Below are 27154 nucleotides of genomic sequence, written 5' to 3'. Positions count from 1 at the left end.
AAGGCTGGCGGTCTAGCTGATCACTCCTCCCGCCCTCCCAGGATACAAAAGGGTGTCTTTCACTCTCATCGAGGTATTTGTCTATTTCACCCTTGAGGCGGAAGCCGGGGGTTCTCTGCACTCTCTTGTGCTTCATTAGAACAGCGCGCCTGTCATTGCTTGTTATTGATCAAAAATAACGACTTTTAAACAATTGTAAATATTTTAAATTGCAGTTCTCAAATTTAGCCCCCACCTTGGCGTGAGATTTGCGTCTCCCAAGGCTGCTTCCCGACATGCCTACCCGACATTGCGCCGCCGCTATTAGGCGCTGGTTACTTACTTCAGCCACTTCAGTCGCCATCTTGGGCAGGGGAAGGCTGGCGGTCTAGCTGATCGCTCCTCCCACCCTCCTCCCACCCCCGACCATGGATAAAAACAACAGACCCACCCATCCGCACTAGGACCGGGCCGAGGGCCAGTCCCCCTGGTCCAGATCTCCTGGTCCCACGTGGACCATACAGTCCAATATGCTACTGCTTCTGCGACCACCCCACCATCAGTCATGTCTCCTACTCGACCCGCTGCTACTTGCTGGGGAATCTGCCCAACTCTGTCCCTGTTGTAAATCACGGATACCCCTTCATCTAAATTCTTCCCCTACCACCAAGTCTAAATCACCCAAATCTTTTTCACTTGCCCTTATATATGTCCGCTCGCTCGGGAGACACCGACAGGACATAGCTGACTTGATGGAGGACAATAGTTTAGACTTGCTATTTATGAAAGAAACTTGGATGGATAGTTCGTCCGATCCAGATATAGTGATTGCAGTTCCGAAAGGCTTTTCCATCCATAGACTGGACAGACAACACAAGAAAGGTGGTGGGATTGCCTTCATTGTACGCGACACTTTCACCGTCAGAAGCAACATGATCTCACTACCATCCTGTGAAGCTCTGCAATTTTCTATTAAGCTGACTCCCTCCTATAACTTTAAAGGGATCCTTTTGTATCGTCCACCGGGATCAAGGACCTTAGGTCCATTCTGGAATCTTCAGCCCTTGATAGTTCCCTCACTGTCCTCAGTGATTTTAACTTTCATTTTGACAAAACGGAGGACAAAGATACTGCTGCGCTTCTAGGGGATATGACTACCTTTGGTCTCCCACTGTTGGTCAAATCATTCACACATGACGGGGGCCATATACTGGATGGCATTTTTACCAACTCACAGGATTTACATGTCTCTCAAATTCTTCCTGTCACTTGGTCAGACCACCATGCTATCCTGGCGTCACTAACCACTCATGACACTGGTGCCTCCACACTACCCTCTAACCCTCAACAGTCCTTCCAGGCGTGGAATGACATTGATAGTTCCAACCTGAAAACTCTCTTAACCAAATCCACTCCCCCGCTATCAACCGACCCTAACACCGCCACTACCCAATTCTATGAGTGGGTGTGCTTGGCGGCATCCTCCCTGGCCCTGGTTAAACAACGGTCTCGCAATAGATCTACCCCGTCGGCCCCCTGGTATTCGGAGGCCTTAAGAAAACAAAAACAACAGTGAAGGAACAAGGAGAGGCACTGGCGGAAAGACTACTCTGCAGAGGCCAAAATTAAGTATAAAATAGCGTTAGCAAAATATAAAACTATGATAATGAGGCTAAGAAAAAATTCTTTAGCGATAGAATCGAAATGGCCAAAAACTCCAATAAGGCTCTGTACAAAACCACTAAGCAGCTAGCAGGCTACTCGACAAATTTGACTCCACCTCCCTCACAACCCCTCTGTGATGCCCTAGCTAGCTTCTTCTTTAGTAAAGTCAACAACATCTATTCTGCCTTTGCTAAAAATACCAAACTCCCTTCTAACTTGTCGACCGCCGTTCATACTGGACCCATCCTTTCTCAGTTCGCAGAAATTTCTAGTTCCCAGATTGCTGACATTATATCCACCATTAGATCAGGTTCTGCTCTTGACCCTTGTCCATTTAAAGTATTACTACCTGTTATTGAAGTGGTCCTTCCTGCCATCACCTCTATCTGTAACGCCATGTTAAGTACAGGCACTTACCCTGACATTCTAAAAAAAACCCTCATTAAACCACTCTTAAAGAAGCCACATCTCGACATGGAAGAACCTAAGAGCTACCGGCCTATTGCTAGCCTACCAGTACTGGCTAAAATAGCTGAAAAAGCTCTGAATCAACAGCTCTCAGCCTTCAAAGAGCAACATCATTTACTTGATGAATCCCAGTTTGGCTTCCGCCAATTCCATGGGACGGAGACGGCTTTGATCAAAGCGGCGAATGATATTAGATCCATCCGCGACGTTGGGGGTACAGCAGTCTTGATACTGCTTGATTTATCGGCAGCTTTCGACACGGTCGATCATGCTACTTTGATCAACCGTGTCGAAAACATGGGTGTCCAGAAAAATGCCAGCAAACCTCTGGCCTCTTTTCTTGCCGACAGAACCCAGGTGGTCACAATGGGACCCTTTCACTCTTCCACCTTGTCTCTGCCATGTGGAGTACCTTAAGGCTCATCCCTAAGTCCGACAATTTTTAACATCTATGTGTCGGACTTAGCCAATGTTATTCGTGCCCATGGGATGAGCCTTACCTCCTATGCAGATGACACACAGTTGGTCCTTGCCATTAAGAACAACGGCCATAAAATAGCGGAAGATCTTAAATCAGGCATGGTAGCAATTGGGAGCTGGATGGCTTCCAATTGTCTAAAATTAAATTCCGACAAGACGGAAGTAGTCATCTTCGGACCGCTGACTCCGGAATGGTCATCCAATTGGTGGCCATCCTCATAGGCTCGCCTCTCGAGCCTGTCAGCAAGGTGAGGAACCTGGGAGTCATCTTTGATGACCGCCTCACTTTTCATCCACACGCTAACCAGAACACCTCCTGAGCCTTCCACAAACTGAGACTCATCAAAAAAATCCTCCCCTTCCTTCCTGACACAGCTGGTAAAACCCTGGTCACTTCCCTTGTATTGTCCACCTTGGATTACTGCAATGCTTTATTCCTTAATGCACAAGAAGGAGTTTTAAACAAAATGCAAATTATAAAAAATTCCCAAATATCAATCTGCCTCGGACACCATCAGAGAGTTACACTGGTTACCCATCAGAAACAGAATACAATTTAAAACTCTCTGTATTGTGTACAAGGCCTTGCATAATCTGGGACCAGCTTATCTCGTCCAAAATCTGATTCCCTATTGTCCGTCCAGAACACTACGTTCTTCAAGTCTAATTGATCTTGTGGTTCCTCGTACTAAAACTGTTTCATGGGGTGACAGAAGATTCCTGGTGTCAACTCCAATGTTGTGGAACGCGCTGCCCCACTCGATTAAATCCAGTCCTTCTCTCTGGTCCTTTCGTAAGCAACTTAAGACCTGGCTCTTTAACCACTAGACTTAGCTCCCCCCTCTCAGGTTAAATACCTCAGATATCTCAGCGCCGAGACGCCCATGGGCCTTTGTTCGCGCTTTAGAAATGTCACTAATAAATAATAAATAAATAAATAAATACCAGGGAGCGTACCATGGGTAAAACCCAGTGAAACAGTAAAATAATAATTTAAAGTGCTTAGAGGTAGGGTAGCTTTGAATAGAGTTGTTGTGTTGTACACCGTCTCCTCTGTAGATACTCCTTTGTAGATATCTTGCATGTTGTTACATATGTTATTGTGGTATATGGAATCCATACCATACTCTGTCAGGAATTTGAATTTGAATTTAAAAGAACTTATAAAGCGCGCGTACACTGAGTCAGTTTCATGGCGCTGATGAGGTCCCTAACAGAGTGAGATAAAAGAGCTGACGAGGATTCGAAAGCTAGGTGTAAAAAGCCTGCTGGAATAATAATGTTTTTAGTGACCTCCGAAATTCCAAATAAGAGGGAGAGAGTCTTAAAGATAGGGGGAGGTCATTCCAGAAGGTGGGAGCAAGTACGGCAAACTTCTGTCCCCCTGCCCGCTTCTTTTTAAACCGGGGCGTAGTTAGTAGAGCTAGGCTGGAGGAACGAAGGTGCCTAGAAGGAACATAGGCAGAAATTGCCGAATTAATGAAGGCCGGGGCTGTGCCCGCCCTTGCTTGAAAGGTCAAGCACCCTAGCTTGAACTTAGCTCGCTCTTTTATCGGGAGCCAGTGTAGGCTCTTGAGTAAAGGGGTCGAATGATGGGACTTAGACAGGCCAAAAACCAGGCGGGCAGCCTGGTTTTGTACTAGCTGTAGGCGCTGCAAGGCATATGCGGGGGCTCCATTATAAATGATATTACCGTAGTCCATCTTTGACAGGACCATGGCCATCAGGATTAGCTTTAGGGCAGGGGTGGAAAAGAATCTGGCAATTTTCCGAATAACTCGAAGTGTAAAGAAGCAAGAAGAAATAGATCCTTTAAGCCCTCCCTGAGAAGGCATAGGGAATGATGGGTAGTCTACCCTGCTCCCTTATTATGTTTTCAAGTATTACATTTTACTCTCTTCTGAATCTACAAAAAAATTGGCGGTGATATGGTGCATTAGAGACAGACAGTGAGAGAAAGGAGCCAGGAGATGAAAAAGAGATGTCAAATACACATTGGAGATAATATAGTGGGAGAAAGGAAGTAACTATGAGCAAACTTATTATGTAACACAAAAAAGTTGCACAGTATACTATATGTTTCACTTTATATTATAATCATTTTGGTACTATTTCATGAATTACATATAATAATGAATAATATCTCAAACAATTTTTAATTATTAAATATAAATTTATTGTTGTGATTTTTCAAAATTTAAAAGAACTTTCAACATTAGATCACCTGGAATGTCCTCATTTTGATTCAATGATTCTATTGTTTCAACACTGTCAAGTAATTGTTGGTCCAAAGACTGATCCATAAAGTCCGAGTCATCCATATCTTCCTCAGGATTGTTCTCAACAACAACTTCGAAAGAAATATTAAATTTTTTTGGGTGTGTTAACGGGACGCGCCCCGGTACGCGCACTGGGGCGCGCCGGAATACTGCGCTTACTGGTGAGCGCCCCGGTACGCGCACCAGGAGTGCTCCAGGGCAAAAAAATTAAAAAAAACAAAAAATATGAATTTACATATAATAAATAGTATTACAATATAGGATTCATTTTATAAAATATTACATTTCATAGCTATAGAAATTTGCTATTAAAAAACCTTTGAAATTCACTGAAAAAACCATAGGTTTCACAACAGTTATAGTTAGGAATTAGCATTTTAAAAACCTATGAAATTCACTGAAAAAACCATAGGTTTCACACCAGTTATAGTTAGGAATTAGCATTTAAAAAACCCATTAAATTCACTGAAAAAACCATAGGTTTCACATCAGTTATAGTTAGCTGGAAATGTTACTGACATAAAACCATTGAAATTCCACGTTATAGTTAGTTCGACTCACTATAACTTGCGCGCCTGCAATGCACTGCTGATGACGTCACATATTACATCACTCATGACATGGTCAGTGACATCACTCATGACATCACTGATGACACCATCCTTGTGACAGAGTAACAGACCTCCTTTCAGTGTAATGTAACCCTTGAAACACATATTCAAAAATAGAAACTAACATTTCCATATAAATAGAGATACCCATACCAGTTACAACAACCAATTCAGTAATACCACCATCTATATACACATCCACTCATTCACCAACAGTTCTATATAGTCACTCATACATATATTCACTCATCATAGGTAGTGAAACATCTATACATCCTGTTACACACTGACAGTCATCCAAAAGTTACTCACACACATAATCACACATGCAAATAAACTATTGAACATCCATGTATTTGCATATACAGCTATACACACACTACCACCTTACTTCTAAGGAAACCTACACATACTTACTCTCTTAAACAATCATTTATAGAAACACATACTTATTTAAACAAGAACTCTTTCAATCTCCCACTCTCACATATACTCACTTATATACATCAATACTCATATATACTAGATTAAAACATATGTAGTTACTGATAAAGACACTAGTGAGACTGTCATTCACTCACTAACACACACATATACACACTCATCCACCCATACAGTCCTGCACATATGCTGTCTTCAAAACACATACAAACAGTGAGTCAGTCTTTGATGCATCTATGTGCTAAGTCATACCCCCACCCACCAAACCATACAGACACTCATACTGATACTAAAAACAACATCTAATAACCCATGTACACACACATGTAGCTACTCACAAACCCATGCAGCCACTTATACACAAAGTGAAACACTAATACATATATTTAAATATTTAAACATTTCTCACTAATATATGTATTCACTAAGATACACTTAATAAGCCAGTTAACCAATCAATTTTTTTTAGAAAATATTTATTCTTCCATTGACTTTTACATATACATATATAAAACATATTTATTTTTCAGAAAGACACACATTCACTGGATGGTGTCATCAGTGATGTCATGAGTGATGTCACTGACCATGTCATGAGTGATGCAATATCTGACGTCATCAGCAGTGCATTGCAGGCGCGCAAGTTATAGTGAGTCCAACGAACTATAACGTGGAATTTCAATGGTTTTATGTCAGTAACATTTCCAGCTAACTATAACTGGTGTGAAACCTATGTTTTTTTCAGTGAATATATATATATATATATATATATATTTATATATATATATATATATATATATATATATATATATATATATATATATATATATATATATATACATACATATATATGTATATATATATATATATATATATATATATATATATATATATATATATATATTACCTACTGGCGGTCGCCAGTAGGTATATATAGTTAGGATTTTTTCCCTATGGGATTTCTGAAAATTCTATGCCTAATAACTTTTGCGTTTGTGGACGGAATTGGCTGAAATTTTCAGGAAAATGGCACATTTTGTTTCTGAGCAGCCCTTGAAAATTTGGGGGGGTTTTGTGGAGGGGGGGCCGAGAAAAAAGGGGGGTCCCAAAACGCGTTTTCCCCATGTTAATTTCCATAGGGCGGTTGGACTCACTTTTAGCCCGAACGGCTGAATGGATTTTCACGAAACTTGGCAAAATTGTAGGGACTGTTAGCCCGATGTGCCTTTGCTAGGTCTCAATATATGTGCTTCAGTGGATTTTGAGAAATTAACGTTTAAATCAAGATATATATCTGTAACAGCGCTCCGGTTCGCGTACTTTTCGCTTATCGGAACTTTGCGCACGGAAAGCTGATTGGCTCTTCGGTGTCTGTCAACATTCTAAACAGTCCGGTGCAGCCGCCATCTTCTCTCTCGGTAGGATCGAGAGACAAGAGGAGGCCAAAACAAAGAGGGAAATTTCCATAAGGGGGCATAGTAGATCCTCCCTGACCCCCTAGGTTTTATGTGGTGTTTTTAAAAGGGCCCAGCAGGGTCCAAAAAAATATATATATTTTTTTTTTCGCGATGAGCGTCTAGTACGCGAACCGGAAAGCGTTCTGGGCAGCGTACTATAAGGATAATAGAATGATACACTTTTCAAAGACTGTATGTTAATTGTTTGTTTTTTTTTCTTTTTTTTTGTTGTCTTTATTTTTAAAGTTATTTTTGTTATTTTCATTGTTTTTCATACTTTATTAAATTTTCTAACATTTCATTGTCAGAAATGTCATAATTTATTATAGGGTGTAATTGTTTTTCATTTTCAAGCAAGTTGTCTACTGCCGCTCACTGACCTGCTCTGTGCCACGAAAGAGGAACTGCTAATTTGCCCAAATCCTGAAGCGCACTCCCTGGAGCTGAGGTCGGCTGGTGGGAGCGTTACTGCAATCGGCAGTTCACCATCTCGCTCTCAGCGCGACCCGCCCAGGTAGCAGTGCATTGGTTGTGTCCACAAACAGCCCACCGGGGGACTGCGAGGCCCAGAAACCACCGCTCCTTGCAGCCGGCGCCTCTTCCCCCGGAGGCCACGCCCACTCATTGGGACGCTTCTACATAACCTTTCGCGACACCCGCTGCGCGGGTGCCGCTCACTGACCTGCTCTGTGCCACGAAAGAGGAACTGCTAATTTGCCCAAATCCTGAAGCGCACTCCCTGGAGCTGAGGTCGGCTGGTGGGAGCGTTACTGCAATCGGCAGTTCACCATCTCGCTCTCAGCGCGACCCGCCCAGGTAGCAGTGCATTGGTTGTGTCCACAAACAGCCCACCGGGGGACTGCGAGGCCCAGAAACCACCGCTCCTTGCAGCCGGCGCCTCTTCCCCCGGAGGCCACGCCCACTCATTGGGACGCTTCTACATAACCTTTCGCGACACCCGCTGCGCGGGTGCCGCTCACTGACCTGCTCTGTGCCACGAAAGAGGAACTGCTAATTTGCCCAAATCCTGAAGCGCACTCCCTGGAGCTGAGGTCGGCTGGTGGGAGCGTTACTGCAATCGGCAGTTCACCATCTCGCTCTCAGCGCGACCCGCCCAGGTAGCAGTGCATTGGTTGTGTCCACAAACAGCCCACCGGGGGACTGCGAGGCCCAGAAACCACCGCTCCTTGCAGCCGGCGCCTCTTCCCCCGGAGGCCACGCCCACTCATTGGGACGCTTCTACATAACCTTTCGCGACACCCGCTGCGCGGGTGCCGCTCACTGACCTGCTCTGTGCCACGAAAGAGGAACTGCTAATTTGCCCAAATCCTGAAGCGCACTCCCTGGAGCTGAGGTCGGCTGGTGGGAGCGTTACTGCAATCGGCAGTTCACCATCTCGCTCTCAGCGCGACCCGCCCAGGTAGCAGTGCATTGGTTGTGTCCACAAACAGCCCACCGGGGGACTGCGAGGCCCAGAAACCACCGCTCCTTGCAGCCGGCGCCTCTTCCCCCGGAGGCCACGCCCACTCATTGGGACGCTTCTACATAACCTTTCGCGACACCCGCTGCGCGGGTGCCGCTCACTGACCTGCTCTGTGCCACGAAAGAGGAACTGCTAATTTGCCCAAATCCTGAAGCGCACTCCCTGGAGCTGAGGTCGGCTGGTGGGAGCGTTACTGCAATCGGCAGTTCACCATCTCGCTCTCAGCGCGACCCGCCCAGGTAGCAGTGCATTGGTTGTGTCCACAAACAGCCCACCGGGGGACTGCGAGGCCCAGAAACCACCGCTCCTTGCAGCCGGCGCCTCTTCCCCCGGAGGCCACGCCCACTCATTGGGACGCTTCTACATAACCTTTCGCGACACCCGCTGCGCGGGTGCCGCTCACTGACCTGCTCTGTGCCACGAAAGAGGAACTGCTAATTTGCCCAAATCCTGAAGCGCACTCCCTGGAGCTGAGGTCGGCTGGTGGGAGCGTTACTGCAATCGGCAGTTCACCATCTCGCTCTCAGCGCGACCCGCCCAGGTAGCAGTGCATTGGTTGTGTCCACAAACAGCCCACCGGGGGACTGCGAGGCCCAGAAACCACCGCTCCTTGCAGCCGGCGCCTCTTCCCCCGGAGGCCACGCCCACTCATTGGGACGCTTCTACATAACCTTTCGCGACACCCGCTGCGCGGGTGCCGCTCACTGACCTGCTCTGTGCCACGAAAGAGGAACTGCTAATTTGCCCAAATCCTGAAGCGCACTCCCTGGAGCTGAGGTCGGCTGGTGGGAGCGTTACTGCAATCGGCAGTTCACCATCTCGCTCTCAGCGCGACCCGCCCAGGTAGCAGTGCATTGGTTGTGTCCACAAACAGCCCACCGGGGGACTGCGAGGCCCAGAAACCACCGCTCCTTGCAGCCGGCGCCTCTTCCCCCGGAGGCCACGCCCTCCTTCCTTCCCTCATATCTAGACAGCCTCTAAACGCGCCGCGGGTCGCGCCGCGGGTCGCAGCCCGGGGCAAAGACCCGGGCAAAGACTGGGCCGTTTTAGGCCGTTAGAGGCTGGTAGAGACTGGACTGGGCAATCCCCCTTAACTCCAACATCATATTCCGACTCATTTCTTGTCATTAGTAAGAATTATATGCTTAACTTCATCTCTACAACTGAAATAGAATAGCAATGGTCTATACGAGAGGGAACAAAGCTAAAACTAAAGCCCCCAGTGCCGCAGGCAAACTGCTTGGTCCCATGGACGACTTCCTAGCGAAGGCAAACACGCTTATAGATGAAAGTATAACACTCATCGAAGAAAGGGTCTCCCTAGATCTGGCATTTGCAAAAAGATCCTCACTAGGAACTTTGGCGGAAGCCAGATCCCCAGCGCTAGGCATCCCATCCACAGAGTTGGCTCCAACTAGAGAGAGACGCAGCCTACCAAATATAGTAGACTTGTCGGTATCTCAGCTAGCGGACTCCCAACTCAGCTTCGATCTGGAAAAAACACCCGAACTGCTTCCAACAACTCCTGTAGATATCTCCTCGCTAGAAAAAAGATTAGAAAGGGGTAGGAGGGAGGGAGCAATCAGTAAGCAAAGGGTATCACAAAACCCAACCATCCTGGACACCTTGGTAACAACATCAAGTATCCCACAAATCCAGAATGATAGGGCGACACATGTCGAGATCCTAGCGTCAGTCCATCATGTAGTTAAGGAGCCACCTTCCCTGATAGTCTTGGACCCTCATCCCACAAAACAAACTTCGACGGATCTGAGTGCACCTGAGGCTCAGGAACTAACACTCTCCAGCATAGCCAAAGTAGTCAAGCAAGCACTACAACCTCTAGAACATCGGCTAGCATCTCTAGAATTACAAATTACTAACTTTATAAAAAACCAGCATCACTCTGAACTATCACGTTCTCAAAAACCACCACAAAACAACAGTAAAAAACCAACAAGCTCTAATGCACTAATGGCCAATTTACCTTTATCTAATCCACAACAAAAGACCCTTAGGATAACGACACCAAATGCGTTGGCCAATAAAAATACCACAAATATAACCAAAATAGCAAAAACTGTAACAGCTCAAAGTTCTACTAGTAACCCACAACAGACCACCGTCCCGATTCCCCTAGCTGTGCCCGCAACAACTGCCCCTGCTGCTACTGCCCCCACTCCGACCGTACCGAGCGGTACTGCCAATAAAACCTCAGGGAAAACCACGCATAACGCAATAACAAAAACCTTACCCCCCCCCCCTATTCCATTAAAAACACCAAAAACACCTGTGGGTAGACCCAAAAGAAATACTGCGGGGAATCTTGGTCCATCACGATTTCCAGCAGACTTCCCCCCAGAGGCCTCACCCTACGTTGCAGTCATGGCCGGCGTGCCAGAACTAACAGATTCTACCCCAGAACCGGCTTGGTCTCTGAAAAATAAAGTTCAGCACTGGCTTCAAACCAACCGCCCAATCCCATCTTCCTGGCGCGGCAAGATTAGATCTGTAGCTAGGGTACCATGGGTGGGCAACACCCGAAAGACCATTCCCGGGGACTGTATCACAATCACTTTCGAGGATCCTCGAACAGCGGATTATGTCTGTGCCTGGGAAGACATCACCCCAAATGGAGGAATAAAGATCAAGTCCCTCCCCTTTTTCTATCCCTTCAGGCATATAGACAGCTATACACACGAGCAGGAGCCCCCTTGGTCCCTCCCACTTCTGACATCCGTCCCATTCCCTAGACAGGACGGCTTTCAAAATACCATCTACAACGGTCCCCATAACCAATACGAGCCAGATTTCTCCTGGCACCCAGTGAGACAGCGCCGTCAGGGCGGAAGGTGGGATGACAGAAGACCCGATACATATTGGCCCCCACATAGAGACCAAACACGATGGGACCCTTGGCAAAACATCCCACTAAGTAATAGGTTTAGCGGCCTAGAAATGGTCGACTGACCATCAATAGAAATTTCTCCCACTGATACCCAACTATCTCCCCCCTTGCAACCCAATATTACTGTTCTACCTATTAGTAATAAGAAAAAGAACATGATAACCCCAGAAGCTGAATCTATTGATGACACCCCACTCCTCATAGCCTCCTACTGGAACATAGCGGGCCTCCGCAATAAAATCGAGGATGGTTCTGCGCAGAAGTTTTTAGCCTCAAGCCAAATAATTTGTCTCCAGGAGACATGGTCTGTAGAAGAACTCCATATACAAGGCTATAAAACCTATAATGTTCCAGCCTTAACCAGTACAATGGGCAGACCAAAAGGTGGGCTAGCCACTTATATTTCAAATTCTTTATCTTTTAATAAAGTGGCCGTACTCTCTCTGGACACCAACTACCAAATCTTATTGCTCACCCTCCCCAACAAAGACAGTATTATTTTGACTAATACATATAATAACCTACCAGAAGAAAAATTTATAATTCTTCTCACCACCATAACCGATAAATTAAAACAACTACTACATCAGAGCCCTACTAATAAAGCAACCCACTTAATTTGGGGAGGTGATTTCAACCTCCACCCCTGCACAGTTCCCAATTTAGTGTGTTGCGGGATAGTGGACGAACTTAACATCCCACTAGCTCACCTCGCACATTCTAAACTGGGAAACATAATCAATATTGCCCTATCAGACCTAGATCTCCAGATTGTCAATCATCCAAAAGCAGATCCAAATGAATTCATCCCAACCTATGTGGGCAGAGGGCACAAGACAACAGTAGACTTCATATTTCTCTCCCAAACCCTGATGTCGTCATTGAAAGACTTCGAAGTCACTGTCACACCCTTTAGCGATCACGCAACCCTAACGCTAACTATGCCCATGCCTGCCAACCTCTCATACAAATCAGACATGGCGACTACTCTTCGGCAGAACAAGATAGAGGTCGGTAAACGTAATGGACTAACAATTAGATGGGCGAAAATTAATCCATCAGACATAATGAAAAAACTAGTAACGCAGTCCTACTCAAACATAATGAAATGTCTGGACCTTACAATTAGTCACAAAGAAGTTCTGGAAAATTTTAACACAATATTAGATACAATAAAAGACCTGTTGACCATAAAACCTAAATCAAACCGCCCACCAAAGCCAAAGTGGTTTAACCACAACTGCACAGCGGCCCTATCAAACCTGAAATCCGCGCTCAAAAGCAACCCACGTGATGTGGCTCAGATTCAGCTGCTTAGGCGCCAATATACAAGGGAGAGAAAGATCCGTACTGCGCAACTAAAGCAAAAGTTATGGGATGATCTCCATCACGGAGCAGTCTCCCAAAACAGTGAGCTTTTTTGGCGTACGGTCAGATCCCCATACCTCACAGATAGAGAGACCCCAAAAATAGAAGTCGCTATCGACGAAAACACCTGGGTCTCCCACTTTGAGGAAATTTTTAAGAACAATCACCCAACAGAATCCCCTCCCCCTAAGGTAAACTACCCCATTCTGGTCCCTTTTGATATTCCAGATCTTATAGCCGCTCTGCAGAGTAGTAAAACAGGCAAGGCACCAGGACCCGATGGGGTCCCGGTGGACCTTTTTAAATGCAACCAAGATCTTTGGGCTCCCATCTTAACCAGAGTATGTACAGCAGCAGCAACAGAGGGAATCTTAACATCCTGGACGAAATCAATAATGGTCCCCATTTTTAAAAAGGGGGACAGACAAGATGTAAAGTGCTATCGGCCCATATCACTGCTGGACTCCCTCGGGAAAGTAGTGGGGAGAGTGATTCTCGAGCGTCTCCAGCAGTGGACCGAGGACCGGGGTATAATCTCGGACATTCAATTCGGTTTCCGAGAAGGCTTCGGCACCCAAGAGCAGGTCCTTAACCTTACCCTAATAATGGCGAAATATACACAGGCCATCCCTACCAAGTTATATATGGCCTTTGTTGACCTTTCCGCAGCTTTCGACTGCGTATCGCACAGAAAGCTGTGGAGGGTCCTAGCCCAATTGGGAGTAGACCCACCCCTTTTGGACTTTCTCAAAGAACTTTACACCGGGGCCACAGCCAGAGTACGTTTCGGCGTTAATGGTGAGATGACGTCCCCGTTTAGCGTAGGGCGTGGGGTCAGGCAGGGATGTGTCCTGGCCCCCTTCCTCTTCTCACTCTATACCAATGGTTTGGAGGGGGAGATGTTGAGGGGGGCCCAGGACCTCCCACGCATAGACCGCCGCCTGATCCCAGCCCTGCTCTACGCGGATGACGCCGTCATTCTAGCCCGAACACCCAGGGAACTCCAGAAAGCTGTAAATAGATATACATCCTTCATGGGCAATTTAGATTTAAAAGTGAATGTAAAAAAAACATTCATAATGACTGTGGGTAGACACCGAAAAAGAACCCACCCAATAATCCTCAATAATCAAAAGCTTGAATCAACTCCACACTACCCCTACTTGGGGGTCATGATAGATGACCAACTCTGTTGGAAACAAGCAGTGAGCACAAGAGCACTTTTATTTAGGAGGTCTATTGCAGCACTAATAACATTCTCCCAGAAACTAGGCAAGAAGCCCCCAGTAGAGCTCCTTAAGATCTACAATGCCAAATGCAAGTCAATAGCAACATATGGTGCAGGAGTCTGGGGGTATATTGATGTTAGCTCTATTCAGAGGGCGGAAAACACCTTTTTAAGATTCTTGCTAGCCACCCCCAAAGGCACCTCTATCTACGCACTGCACATGGAATTAGCCACCCCATATCTAGAGGATCTAATCAAAATTGAACCTCTAATGCTGTGGCGCCGCATCTGGAGTTCAAACAAAAATGCTCTGACCCAAGCCATCATAACAGATTCAATGAATATGGATAATTCTGTAAAAATAAAGTGGCTCCTATATGTTAAGAACTTTTTTACTGACCTGGGCCTCGAGAAGTATTATTCAGACCCGATATCTATAACGGATATCTCCAAAAAAGTTCTTAAACGTCAGGCACTATCCCATTTGGAGTCTCTAAGACTCGCATCCAATTCGACAAAAACGGCAGTGATCCATTCAAATATGATTCAAGTAGCCCTCGTCATTCATCCGTACTTAGAACTTGAAATGTCAACATACGAGAGAATGATCATTACAAGATTCAGACTAAACATATTCTTTAGAATGGTCACCTTCCCGTCACAAAACTGTTGGGAGGCTATACTCCCGCCTTGCCCCTGTGACGGTATATCAAGGCAGTCGAATTTGCATGTGATTCTGCTTTGTAAATACCATCAAGCCCATAGAAAGATCTGGCTCTTACCGATACTAAAATCCTGGGGACTGAGACAATGCAGACCTGCTCTTTTAAGACTGCAAATGTTGGAAACACCAAACGTCTGTTATTTTGTTAGTAGGTTCCTAAAATGTATAGTGAAACACAGAATGAATCTTTAAAAATCTTGTCAGTGTGAGAATAAGCGGTACTTTGCACATTTTTAACTAATCTTTTATTCCCTTTTTAAATCATGAATTGTTTTCTTACCAGAAAAACATGTAATAAGTGTATTTTTTACTCTGTTTGCTATTTGGTGTACTTTTATGGTTTTTTCCAATGTGAATAAGCCGAATAAAGATTTATATATATATATACTGCTTCAACACATTGTAGAAGTTCGTGGTCTCTACTGTCATCCATAAAGTCATCAAGTTTGTCTTGGCTGCTCTCCTTCAGTTGAATCGAAAATGAAATTTGTTGTTCGCCTTCCATTTTGCCTGAAATTTTGAATAAGAAAATATATATTAGTAGAGATAGGGCACTGTTGGGATTAATTTTAGATAGTCATTTTTTATCAGTGAATTTATCTTTTGGCAGTGTATAGTATCAGAGTGGAAATAGGACTATAAAAAAGTGTATGTGATTTAACCAAGACAAGCCTAACTCCATTCATAACTATAACAGAGAAGTCTATCTAAATACATTAGTACTACAGAGGGATAGTGTATATGTAGCAGAAAAATTCTATTATATTAAGTTATAGTGCACAATATATTTCGTTTTTAAAAATTATATCTTACCTTCACAAAGAAGTTGAAGTTTTTGGAAGCTATTAAAAGGTGTTGTACAACAAGAAGTAGTAGTCAAAATGGCTGTGTTTTCTTCTCTTCGGTTATATATATTCAAGTATATAACCAATCAAATGTCAGGTAATAAAAGTAGAAAATGAAAGTAACATTTTCATTGGTTGTCAATTCGAACAGTTCAGATGTGTTTTGTGAAGTAATTTACCTCACGGTATTTGGAGAGGTCTAAAGGCTAAATGGCTAAATGAAATTTCAATCAAATTTGTGAGAATGAAAGGGATTGTTATGTAGTATGAGGTAATTTATATTTGGTGAGAGTGTCTCTAGTCATTTTTCTGTAAATTACTTTCCCGCCTTTTTTTGGACCGCTTTCCGGATAGCGGTCCGGTCCGCGTACTTGGAGCGTAACGGGAGTCCACCATTTTGTGTTTCGGTCGAATCAAGGTATAAAATGGAGGGTAAATAATGTTCTGAATGGGTAGAAGGGGGCATCGTACAAGTATTTTGCCCCCCTACGTTTTCTGAGGGTGGCTGAGGAGGACTATATTTGCGAAGAAAAAACTTTTTTTTGAAATTTTGCGCGGTTAGCTTCCAGTTCGCGTACCGGATAGCGCTCTTTAAGCGTAGTTTGTTGAAAATTACAGAAAAAAAGCTAGAAAAAAAATAATAAAAGTGTGTGATCAGATGAAGGGTAGCTCTGAGAAGAGCTTTTGGGTTTATGGTACATTTAGGTACTTATAAGTAGGTACCAATGCACAGTCTTAAATTCAGAATGAAAATTCTGTTGCCCTCATCTGAGAAGTGAACTCCATCTCCTCTGTAGATATCTTGCATGTAGTAACGCAAGTTATTGTTGTACAGAGAGCCCATTCCATGGTCTCTCATGAAAGCTGAAACAGATTTGTTTACATGCTTCCTCGCTTTCTCAATTTGTGGACAAAATTGGTTGGACCACCTCCATTTCTGTCTTTGGCATATATTGGAATATACCAAGGCAGTTTGAGGAAAAAGTGCCATTAATTGCTCAAAGGTGTCCTTTAAAAGCATTTCCAGACCTACCCCTGTCAAAGTGCCCAAATCATTACCTCCACAGTGCACTATTAACAGGTCAGGTTTTGGCAAATGCATAAAGGTTTTCACCAATGGTATCAATTGGTGACATTTTAATCCTCTTTGGCCCAACCACTTAATTTCCACATCTTGTAAATTGAGGTTAGGTAAATTTCTGTTCTCAGCATACCTTTGAGCCCAGTGGATGTAACTATGTCCAACAATCCAGACGTTAAACATGGTGGCTGAAGGTTGTTCTGTAGTCAGATGAAGTGTGGTAATGAAAGGGCAGTTGAAACAGTAGGAGTTTCTAAAGAAAAAAAACTGTGGATTTACAATGCTAATGATTCATTAGCAGTGATTGGTGCATTTCCATTTCTGAAAACAGAAAGTTAGGGTGCATGGATGTGTTCTTTGAAAGATGTAATTTGAATGGTCAAGGAAGAAACATTTAATGAAAGATTGCACTGGATACGCAGGTGCACTGAGAGTTCAGAGTTCAATTGAAACATTGTTGTGTGAATTTGCAAACATGAGAGGTCTTCCAGGAGGTGGTTGCTATGGATACAAGGCAGACAGGGCAGAGGGGGGAAGGGTTTTGATTTGAAAAAAGTGAGGGAAGAGGTATGATTGGCTGATATGAGAGATATGTGAAAAGAATATCTGTATTTCTGTGCTTTCAATAGCTGCAGCCTTTGGAGTGCATCCTTTTTCTTCTGCTGAAGACAATTTGGTGTATTTCTCAGACTGTTTTCAAAACTCAAAAAATATTTGCTAAGGTGAGAAAAGATTTATTTAATTTAGATAGAGAATAGTATGATTTAAGGAGAAAATGATGAAGAAAGCTGTGTTTTTAAAATGTGGTTTTGTCTCTAGTGATATACAAATAGAATTTGTTTCTTTGAGAAATTGTAATTGCATATTTTAAAAACGATTTCAGAAATCAATTTCATTTCTGGATATGTACTGCTAGAGCTTCATAGGTTGTTTTGAGCCATATTTATAACGTATTTGAGTGTCTAAGATGTTATGTTTTCCTTTTAAAATGTAAAGCGTTCCTCTTGGGGCAAGTGTCTTGTAAATACGCTCCCACTTGTGCTTGGCAAATTTGGATTTTGATTATGGGAGTTACCTAGCCATGTTAATAGTGTCCCAAAAATGGTGCTAGTGAATTGCAGGAAACACTTTCATGTGTCTCAAGAACATTTTTAGTCATTTCTCCATGAATGCAGGTATACAATTGATTTATTTGCTGTGTTTAAAAACGAATTTTGAAATCAATTACATTTCAGGATATGTACTGTTAGAGCTTCATAGGTTGTTTGGGGTCATATTTAGAAGGCATTTTAGTGTCTTTGATGTTATTTTTCCCTTTTAAAATGGAAAGCGTTCCTCATGGGGCCCTGAGCAGTTCTTAGCCATGTTATTTAATAGGAAGTGGATAACATGGCTAAGAGCATTTGCTGGAAAGTGCATGAATATTGCTGACTTTTCTGCGATGTTATTTTTCCCTTTTTAAATGGAAAGTATTCCTCTTGGGGCAAGTGTCTTGTAAATACGCTCCTACTTGCGCTTGGCAAATTTAGATTTTGATTATGGGAGTTACGTAGCCATGTTAATAGTGTCCCAAAAATGGTGCTAGGGCATTCCAGAAAACACTTTCATGTGTCTCAAGGACATTTTTAGTCATTTCTCCATGAATGCAGGTATACAATTGATTTATTTGCTGTGTTTAAAAACGAATTTTGAAATCAATTACATTTCAGGATATGTACTGTTAGAGCTTCATAGGTTGTTTGGGGTCATATTTAGAAGGCATTTTAGTGTCTTTGATGTTATTTTTCCCTTTTAAAATGGAAAGCGTTCCTCATGGGGCCCTGAGCAGTTCTTAGCCATGTTATTTAATAGGAAGTGGATAACATGGCTAAGAGCATTTGCTGGAAAGTGCATGAATATTGCTGACTTTTCTGCGATGTTATTTTTCCCTTTTTAAATGGAAAGTGTTCCTCTTGGGGCAAGTGTCTTGTAAATACGCTCCCACTTGCGCTTGGCAAATTTAGATTTTGATTATGGGAGTTACGTAGCCATGTTAATAGTGTCCCAAAAATGGTGCTAGGGCATTCCAGAAAACACTTTCATGTGTCTCAAGGACATTTTTAGTCATTTCTCCATGAATGCAGGTATACAATTGATTTATATGCTGTGTTTAAAAACGAATTTTGAAATCAATTACATTTCAGGATATGTTCTGTTAGAGCTTCATAGGTTGTTTGGGGTCATATTTAGAAGGCATTTTAGTGTCTTTGATGTTATTTTTCCCTTTTTAAATGGAAAGCGTTCCTCATGGGGCCCTGAGCACTTCTTAGCCATGTTATCCAATGGGAGGTGGATAACATGGCTAAGAGCATTTGCTTCAAAGGTTGTTTGGGGTTATACACCATTTTTGGGAAATTATTAACATGCCTATCTAACTCCCATAATCAAAATCTAAATTTGCCAACCGCAGGTGGGAGCATATTTACAATAAATTTGCACCAGGAAGAACGAAAAATAGCATACTAGATACTCAAATGCCTTATAAATATGACCCAAAACATCTTATGAAGCACTAGTAGTGCATATTTCCAGAAATGTATTGGTTTTCATTTAATGATTTACTTCATTGGTAGGCCTTCACATGTTTTTTTATTTTGATATTTTTCAGTGAAAATCTTATCTGCAACCATGTGTTGGCCTCACCTCAAATAAACAAAACAGGTGATGGACTGAATGTGGATCAATGACACACATTTACCCCAGTCTAAAGATCAGGGCCTAAACAAATCTTTAGATAGGCTACATCTTATCGTCATCCTGAATTAATGATTTAAAATATTAGGGAGTGATTTATGAGTGTTGTATGCCTTTTTTGCACCATTGAGTGTCATTTTTGTGATGCAGTGCTGGTGGGAAACATTTGCTATGTTAAATAATTAGTAGGGCATTAAGTTTTAGATGACTGTTATTTATTTACTGTTTGGTAATAGTGGTTAATAACATTTTATATTATATTTTTCCACAGATTCAACTGCAGATTCTTTCATAGTTTGGAAAATGCCTTCCAAAAGTCGAATACGAAAGGCTAGAAAACGTCAAAGACAGCAGGATGATGTTTTATTGCAGCAGTCCTCTTCCCCAAATACTTGTCAAAACACCAAGAAAGGTCCGGGTAAGAGCACGAAATCATTCTTAAGAAATATTTGTCATAGAAAAAGAATTTCTCCAAAAAATGTTTCAGTCCTCAAAAAGAAAAGCAATTTAAATGGAAAGGAGAGACCCATCAAAAATGTTACTGGTAGAGGAAGAGATAACTCTGTGCATGATAGTAGAAGGAAACAACAGTTTAGGGACATTCGACATCGAATGTTCCGTAATAGGATAATAGTTAATTTATTGAAAAATATTAAAAAAAAAGGCCAACAGAAAGCGGCATTTTATAAGAAGAAGAAAAATGTAGAGAAAATTATTGATCATGCTTTTGAAATTAAGCGAAAGTTGTTTATTTTGGTAATCAATAGAATTAGGAAACTAAGCAAGGTAATTTCTGATTTCAAAACTAAAAGTAGATGGAAGAGAGTAGTAAATCGTACTAACTTTTGTGAAGTTTTTTCCGGAGAATGGATGCATAGTTCTAGTTGTGAGGCATTTTTTAATGAGGAGAGTTATTTTCAGGATAATGATTTGGTGTTTGCAGTTGACACCAGTGGTCGAGCTTATGAAGTGAAGGATGGTTGTCCAGTTGAAAAAGAACAACTTGTGACAACAGAGACAGAAGAGGCGCTAAGTGATGAGGTTTTAGGAAGACGTCCTAAGGGTCCTGTGTACATTTGGAAGTGTAGTTCTATTTGCAGTGTGCGACAGGTTTCCATCAATTTGCTTTGTGATTTTATACGGACATTTAATAAGAAAAGTTTGAAGCAGAAAATGAAGTTGTTGCAAGATTTAGATCCTTGCAGAGTGAGACAAATAACAGGTTTGCGTGGTCATTCACTGGCTTGTCTTTCCAGGAGAGTATGCCAGAGTGTTTTTCATCATTTCAGGATGCTAGCAGTGCATCATAATAAAGTGAGAAAATTAGTGAGAATGTTGTATTATGCTAAGAGTCCAGCAATTATGCTTAAACAATTATGTGCTGCTCTTTTGCATGGTTCTGAAATAGATGTGAAGAATATTTGTGAAGAAATTGAGTTTTGTTACTTTGGTAGTAAAGATGAGAATGTTCAAATTGACCCTGAAGTAGAGGGTAATGTGGAAGATAATGTACAGGTTTCCAGTACAGATAATTTTCAGAAGGAAATTGCCACGTTTCAGATGAAATCAAGTGAGAGGCCTAATTTCACTTGTGTATGTTGTCGACGCACTTATTATAAGAATCAGACTAAGGTAGTGGATTTATATGCAAAAAGTGAAAGGGTAAATAATAGTGAATGGAAGGATTTTGCCACATACTTGATGGTAGAAAATTATTTTGATTTGGGATCGGATCAACGTGTGTGTACTTATTGTTGTAATAAATTAAACCAAAACCAGATGCCTGCTAGGGCAGTTCATAATAATCTGGAATTGGTTGAGATTCCTTCTGAATTGAAGGATTTAAATACTTATGAATCTATTTTGATTCAAAGTATCCATCCCTTTCAGGCTATTGTAAGAATGGAGCCAAAGACAGGGAAGTTGCCTCCAGCAGATTTACAGAGAGGATTAAAGGGAAGAGTTGTTTATTTGCCTCTAGATTTGAAGAAAAACATTAACACAATTGGAATAGAAAAAGTGGAAGAGGAACCTCTGGTTATCTTGGTTAATGGGGTTCCGACAAAGAATAAGAAAATATGGCAAGATTTAGTGGATGTTAGGAAAGTCAAAAAGGCAACAGTGTATTTGAAGAAAAATAATAAGTACTATAAGAATGTATATGTTGCAGAAGAGGAAGTAAGTGATGAAGAGGATAGCGATTTGTGTGCTGGCCAAATTGAGAAAGTAGAGGCCTCTAAAAGTGAAGAAATATATGAACATTATAGTGTTCATCCTTTGCATTCCAAGGAAGTCATGGGGAATGCTATTGAGTTGTTTCAAATGAAACAAGCCAAAGGGAGTCCCATTAGTGTTTGGGAGGAAAGTTTGGAAGCTCGGTGTTTCCCACAGCTATTTCCCACAGGTCAAGGAGGAAGATATGATGAGCGACCTCATCAAATTCCTGCGTCTGAATACCGGACTTTACGATTGTATGCAGCAGATCCTAGGTTTCGGCAATGCATTCCCTATTTGTTTCATCTCCTGTTTGAAAGCGATCTGTCTGGACTGTCATATGCAGTGAACCACATCTTAAAAAGTGGTATACAGATGCGAAACATCTCGGCAAGTGACTTTATGCATAAAGTCAATGTCCAAGACAGTATTTTGGATTCTCACTTAATTAATCTCATGGCGTGTCAGCGTGGTACTAATGAGTACTGGTACCGTCGTCATGGTGATTTAAAATGTATGCTGAGGAACTTAGGAACTCCAACATGGTTCCTCACTCTGAGCTGTGCCGAGTATGGCTGGGAAGACTTACTTGAATTTTTACGAGAGGCAAATGGTAACATTGAAAACATCGAATTCAAGACACCCGGAGAACTGTGCTCTTTGGATCCAGTCAATGTATGCAGGTACTTCAATCATAGATTTGAAGCTATGATGTCTTTCATCACAAATAAAAAGAATCCACCTCTTGGACAGGTGTTGGATTTCTTTTGGAGAAAGGAGTACCAAGCAAGAGGTGCCCCTCATATACATATGTTGTTGTGGATCAAGGATGCACCTAAATTTGGAACAGATCCGGATGACTTAGTGATGAATTTCATCGAACAGTATTCTACGTGTGCTGTTCCAAACGCAACGGAGAAGAAAAGTCTAAGAGAACAAGTTCTACGTTTCCAAAGCCATCGTTGTGGAAAGTACTGTCGTCGTAAATTCAGAAACAAGGACAAGTTCTACACCAAATGTCGTTTCAACTTTCCACGACCGGTGATTTCTAAAGGAAGAGTGAACAGTTTGATGTCTTCGCTGCGACATAATGTGACGAGGAAGTCACCCAAGAATACATACAATTTGAAAAGGAACGAAGAGTCCAAGTACATCAATGACTACAACCCAGTGATTTTGTCCATGTGGAATGCTAACATGGATATACAGTTTGTGGCTGACAACTGTATGGCTGTGGCTCGGTATGTGACATCTTACATCACCAAAAAAGAAAAGACCGAACTGAAGGATATGTGGGAGGACATTTCTCATGAAAAGAGCCTCAGCAAGAAGTTGTACAGTTTCAGTCTGAAGATGTTGTCGCATCGAGAAATCGGAGCTTACGAATGTTCTGACCGGTTGTCTTCAGCAAGTCTCTATGCCAAATCCAGGAGTCTCGTTTGGGCGAGTCTTGGTCTTGCTGCAACGCGAAATCGAGTTCTAAAACCTGTCCGGGAAATTGAGTATTTGGCAGAAAAGGAACCAAACAGTACCGACATTTTGAAGACCAACATGTTGGATACATATTATCCAAATCGAAGCAGTCACCTTGAGAATGTTTGTCTATATGAGGTTCTCCAAAATTATATATTCAAGAGGAACATCAAAGAAGATATTGAGAAAGGAGTGTATGCTGTAATTGGAAGTGAGGGATGCCTGGTCAAGCAAAGAAAATGCCAATTAGTAAACCATCGAAAATTGAGTGGTGAATCTCCAGAAAAAAAGGAGTTTTTTTATTTAGCACTTTTGCAACTTTTCAAGCCTTGGCGTGCAGAAGAGGAACTGCTTGGAGATTTCCTCTGTTACGAAGACTCTTTCAATGCAGCCAAGGAGTCCATAGAATGTCCTGCTTTTTCTAAATATCAAGAAATGCTAACTTTGGAAATTGAGCAGGAAGCAACGATTGCAGCCGAGATTGCCAGAGACAGTTCTCAGGACAGTCAGAGTTCTGTTTCATTGAGTCAAGATCCACTTGGAGGACCTATTATCGAAAATGAAGCTGCCACTGCTATGAATGAAGTGGAAAGAGCCATGGCACATGCTCAGGAGGATTCAGTTAACTTAGAAGACTTGGAAAAACAACTCAACGTTGAGCAGAGGAAAATATATGATAAAGTTACCACGGAAATTGAGCACGGATTAAGTCATGAGAAGAACAAGTGCTCATGTACATCGTTGAAGCCTGTCCGACTGTACGTGAGTGGAGAAGCGGGAACTGGAAAAAGTTTCCTCATTAAAGCAATCTCTTGTTATTTGCAGGAAAGGACTGAGTCATCGCTGTCTTGTGTTGTCACCGCTCCTACTGGACTGGCAGCACATAACATTAAAGGTATTACTTTGCATCGTCTACTGATGCTGCCGGTGGAGCATGACAACAAATTACAATACAACAAGTTATCTGGAGATGCTTGCTGTGAAGTTTCAAGAGTCTTGAGGAAAATGAAACTACTTATCATTGACGAAGTAAGCATGGTTTCCAATGTCATGCTTGCCTTTGTGCATTTGAGAATGCAAGAAGTACTTAAAACTGAATATGATGTGTTATTTGGTGGGAAACACATCATTGTTTTCGGAGATCTTCTGCAGCTGACACCAGTAAAAGGTCAACCTGTGTTCAAAATACTCACGCATGAAGATACCAGGAAGTGCCTAGGGAGCATTGGCAACGTCAATATATGGTTAAACTTCAATTATGCAGAACTGCATCAAAATATGCGTCAGGCAAAGGATGAAGATTACAAGAATATTCTACAAGATATTAGAATTGGAAAAGTGACCGAGCATGGGAAAGAAGCTTTAAATGCACGATTACTGTCAAATTTATATCCCAAACAAGAGATTGTGCCTGAGAATATTTTTCAGAAAATTACTGAGAAGAAATCCGGGATATGTCTCATGCCAACTCTTGCAGAATGTGCCATCTTCAACAACAAAATGTTGAATTTAGAAAAGCAAGAGATTGTGAAACTTGAAGCTATCGACAAATTAGAGCATATGGGATCAACAATTATTTTGTCAGACAATTTGAAATCAAAATTGGATTCATTAGAGAAGACTATATCTAAAACAGCGGGTTTTGAAAAGACTTTGAATGTGTGTTTAAATTGCCGAATCATTTTGAGAAGGAATTTACATGTAGAAAGAGGTCTGGTAAATGGATCAATGGGTAATGTTGTTGATTTTGAGAAATACAGAAATAGAGATGGAATAGAATTTTTAAAAATTAAATTTGATGGCATTGAGGAAGTACAGCAAATTGGTCGTTGTTCTGCTAGGTTTTTGCTTGTTAAAGATTTATATGTTCGCCGTAAACAGTTTCCTGTTTGCTTGGCATATGCGGTGACAATCCATAAATCGCAAGGTTTAAGTGTAGACTGTGCATTGGTGAATATTGGCAGTTCTGTGTTCAAGGAGGGTATGGCATATGTGGCATTGTCACGAGTTAGAACTTTATCGGGATTGTACTTGATTGACTGTGATGTCACAAACATTTGTGCAGATCTAGATTGTGTTAAGGAATACAATAGGTTAAGAAGAGAGTATGCGCCACATTTGCCTCAATATCCTTTGTTTGAGAAACGTGTGGTAGGCCGCAAACGTAGAAATAGCAGTAATAGTAGGGAGGTTGTTGCAAAAAGACTAAAAGTCAATGAACCGAAAATTGTTAGCAGAAAGAAAGTGGATTCTGTTGTAGATGTTGTCGGTTTTCAATTTGAAAACAGTTCTGGTGTCAACTGCTATGCAAATGTAGTGGTTAATGTTCTCTTTTCACTAGAGAGTTTAAAAGAACAGATTCTGTTGAATTCTGAACAAATTTTATGCTGTTTGTTGAATTCTGTTTTCGAGAAATGTAGCACTGATCGAACAAAAGTAGAAAGTGTGTCTGAACTTCGTTATCTGTTAGATGAATGTTCAGGTCAAACAGACTTCTCTGAAAATAATCAGCAAGATTGTCAGGAGTTTTTAATGTATATGCTTGATATATTGCAAGTTGAGGGTGTAGATGTAGATCACCTGTTTGGGCTTTCTTATCAATGGCAGCATGACTGCGAGAACTGTATGGTATCAAGTACTACTAGTGTAGACTCAGAAAGATTTATATATTTAACTTTGCCAGACAGTAAATCAGTCTCCTTTAATAAGCTAGTAAATGCAGCGGATCACAACATGGAGTGTAGCCAATGTAAATGTGATATGATGTCAACATTATTTATACGTAGATATGGCCAGTATGTCATTTTAATGATCCAACGTTGTAGGCCTGATGGATCAAAATTGTCAACTTTAATAAAAAATTTTGTGGCTTCTCAGCTGTCAATATCAGGGAGGACTTTTGTTACTGTAGCAATTATCTATCACGATGGTCCATCAACAACATCAGGACATTATACAGCTTACTTAAAGTCTGGAAACGGCTGGTCATTCTGTAATGATTCCGTTGTAACGTTCAAAAAAAAATTGCCGTTTGACCTTAAAAATTCTTACCTGGTGTTTTTAAAACCAAAATTTTAAGTAGAGGGAATGTAAGTCTGCAATGCTGTCTAGATTAAAAATCCAACTATATAAACCTAATGCAAGTAAGTCTGCTTCATAGTAAGCAGTATCAGTGTCATAGGAAAAGGATAACATGAGTGACAAAGAAGAGTAAGTTATTAGTAGTCCAGGATTGTGAAAATAATCTCAAATATTTTATTTTTGAAAGTTGCGAAAATAGAAAATGTCGGGATTTGATTGGAAGAATAACAAGACTTGCGAATCGCGGCAACATGATTTGGCCTAGTGGAAACATGTGATATAATGAGAGAAGTCTTTTTTTCTATGTAGCATATTTTACGTATCGATGGAGGTTTTCTTTCAGAAAGTGGCGGGCTGAAAATATTTGTAGCACAACAGAGTGGATGCTGTTCATAGGAGATCGTTCGACGTCATTGAAAGTAAGTTAATTTTAAGGAGTTTTGAAATCAGATTTCGAAGGTTGTATGGGTTTTTTAACCACAGTCATTTTGATTGTGTTTTTTTTTTCCCGCTGTTACATGATGAATACCTTCAAGTCACTGATTTAAGTGAAATTTGATACATTCTGAGAACAGCAAAAATAAACCATTTAACATGTATAATTAATGTTATGCTTTTTGAAATTATGATATATAT

This window comes from Lissotriton vulgaris, chromosome 10, assembly GCF_964263255.1.
Source record: "Lissotriton vulgaris chromosome 10, aLisVul1.2, whole genome shotgun sequence".
Taxonomy (NCBI): Eukaryota; Metazoa; Chordata; class Amphibia; order Caudata; family Salamandridae; genus Lissotriton; species Lissotriton vulgaris.
The sequence above is the reverse complement of the archived record's forward strand: the minus strand, read 5'-3'. Positions refer to the sequence as shown.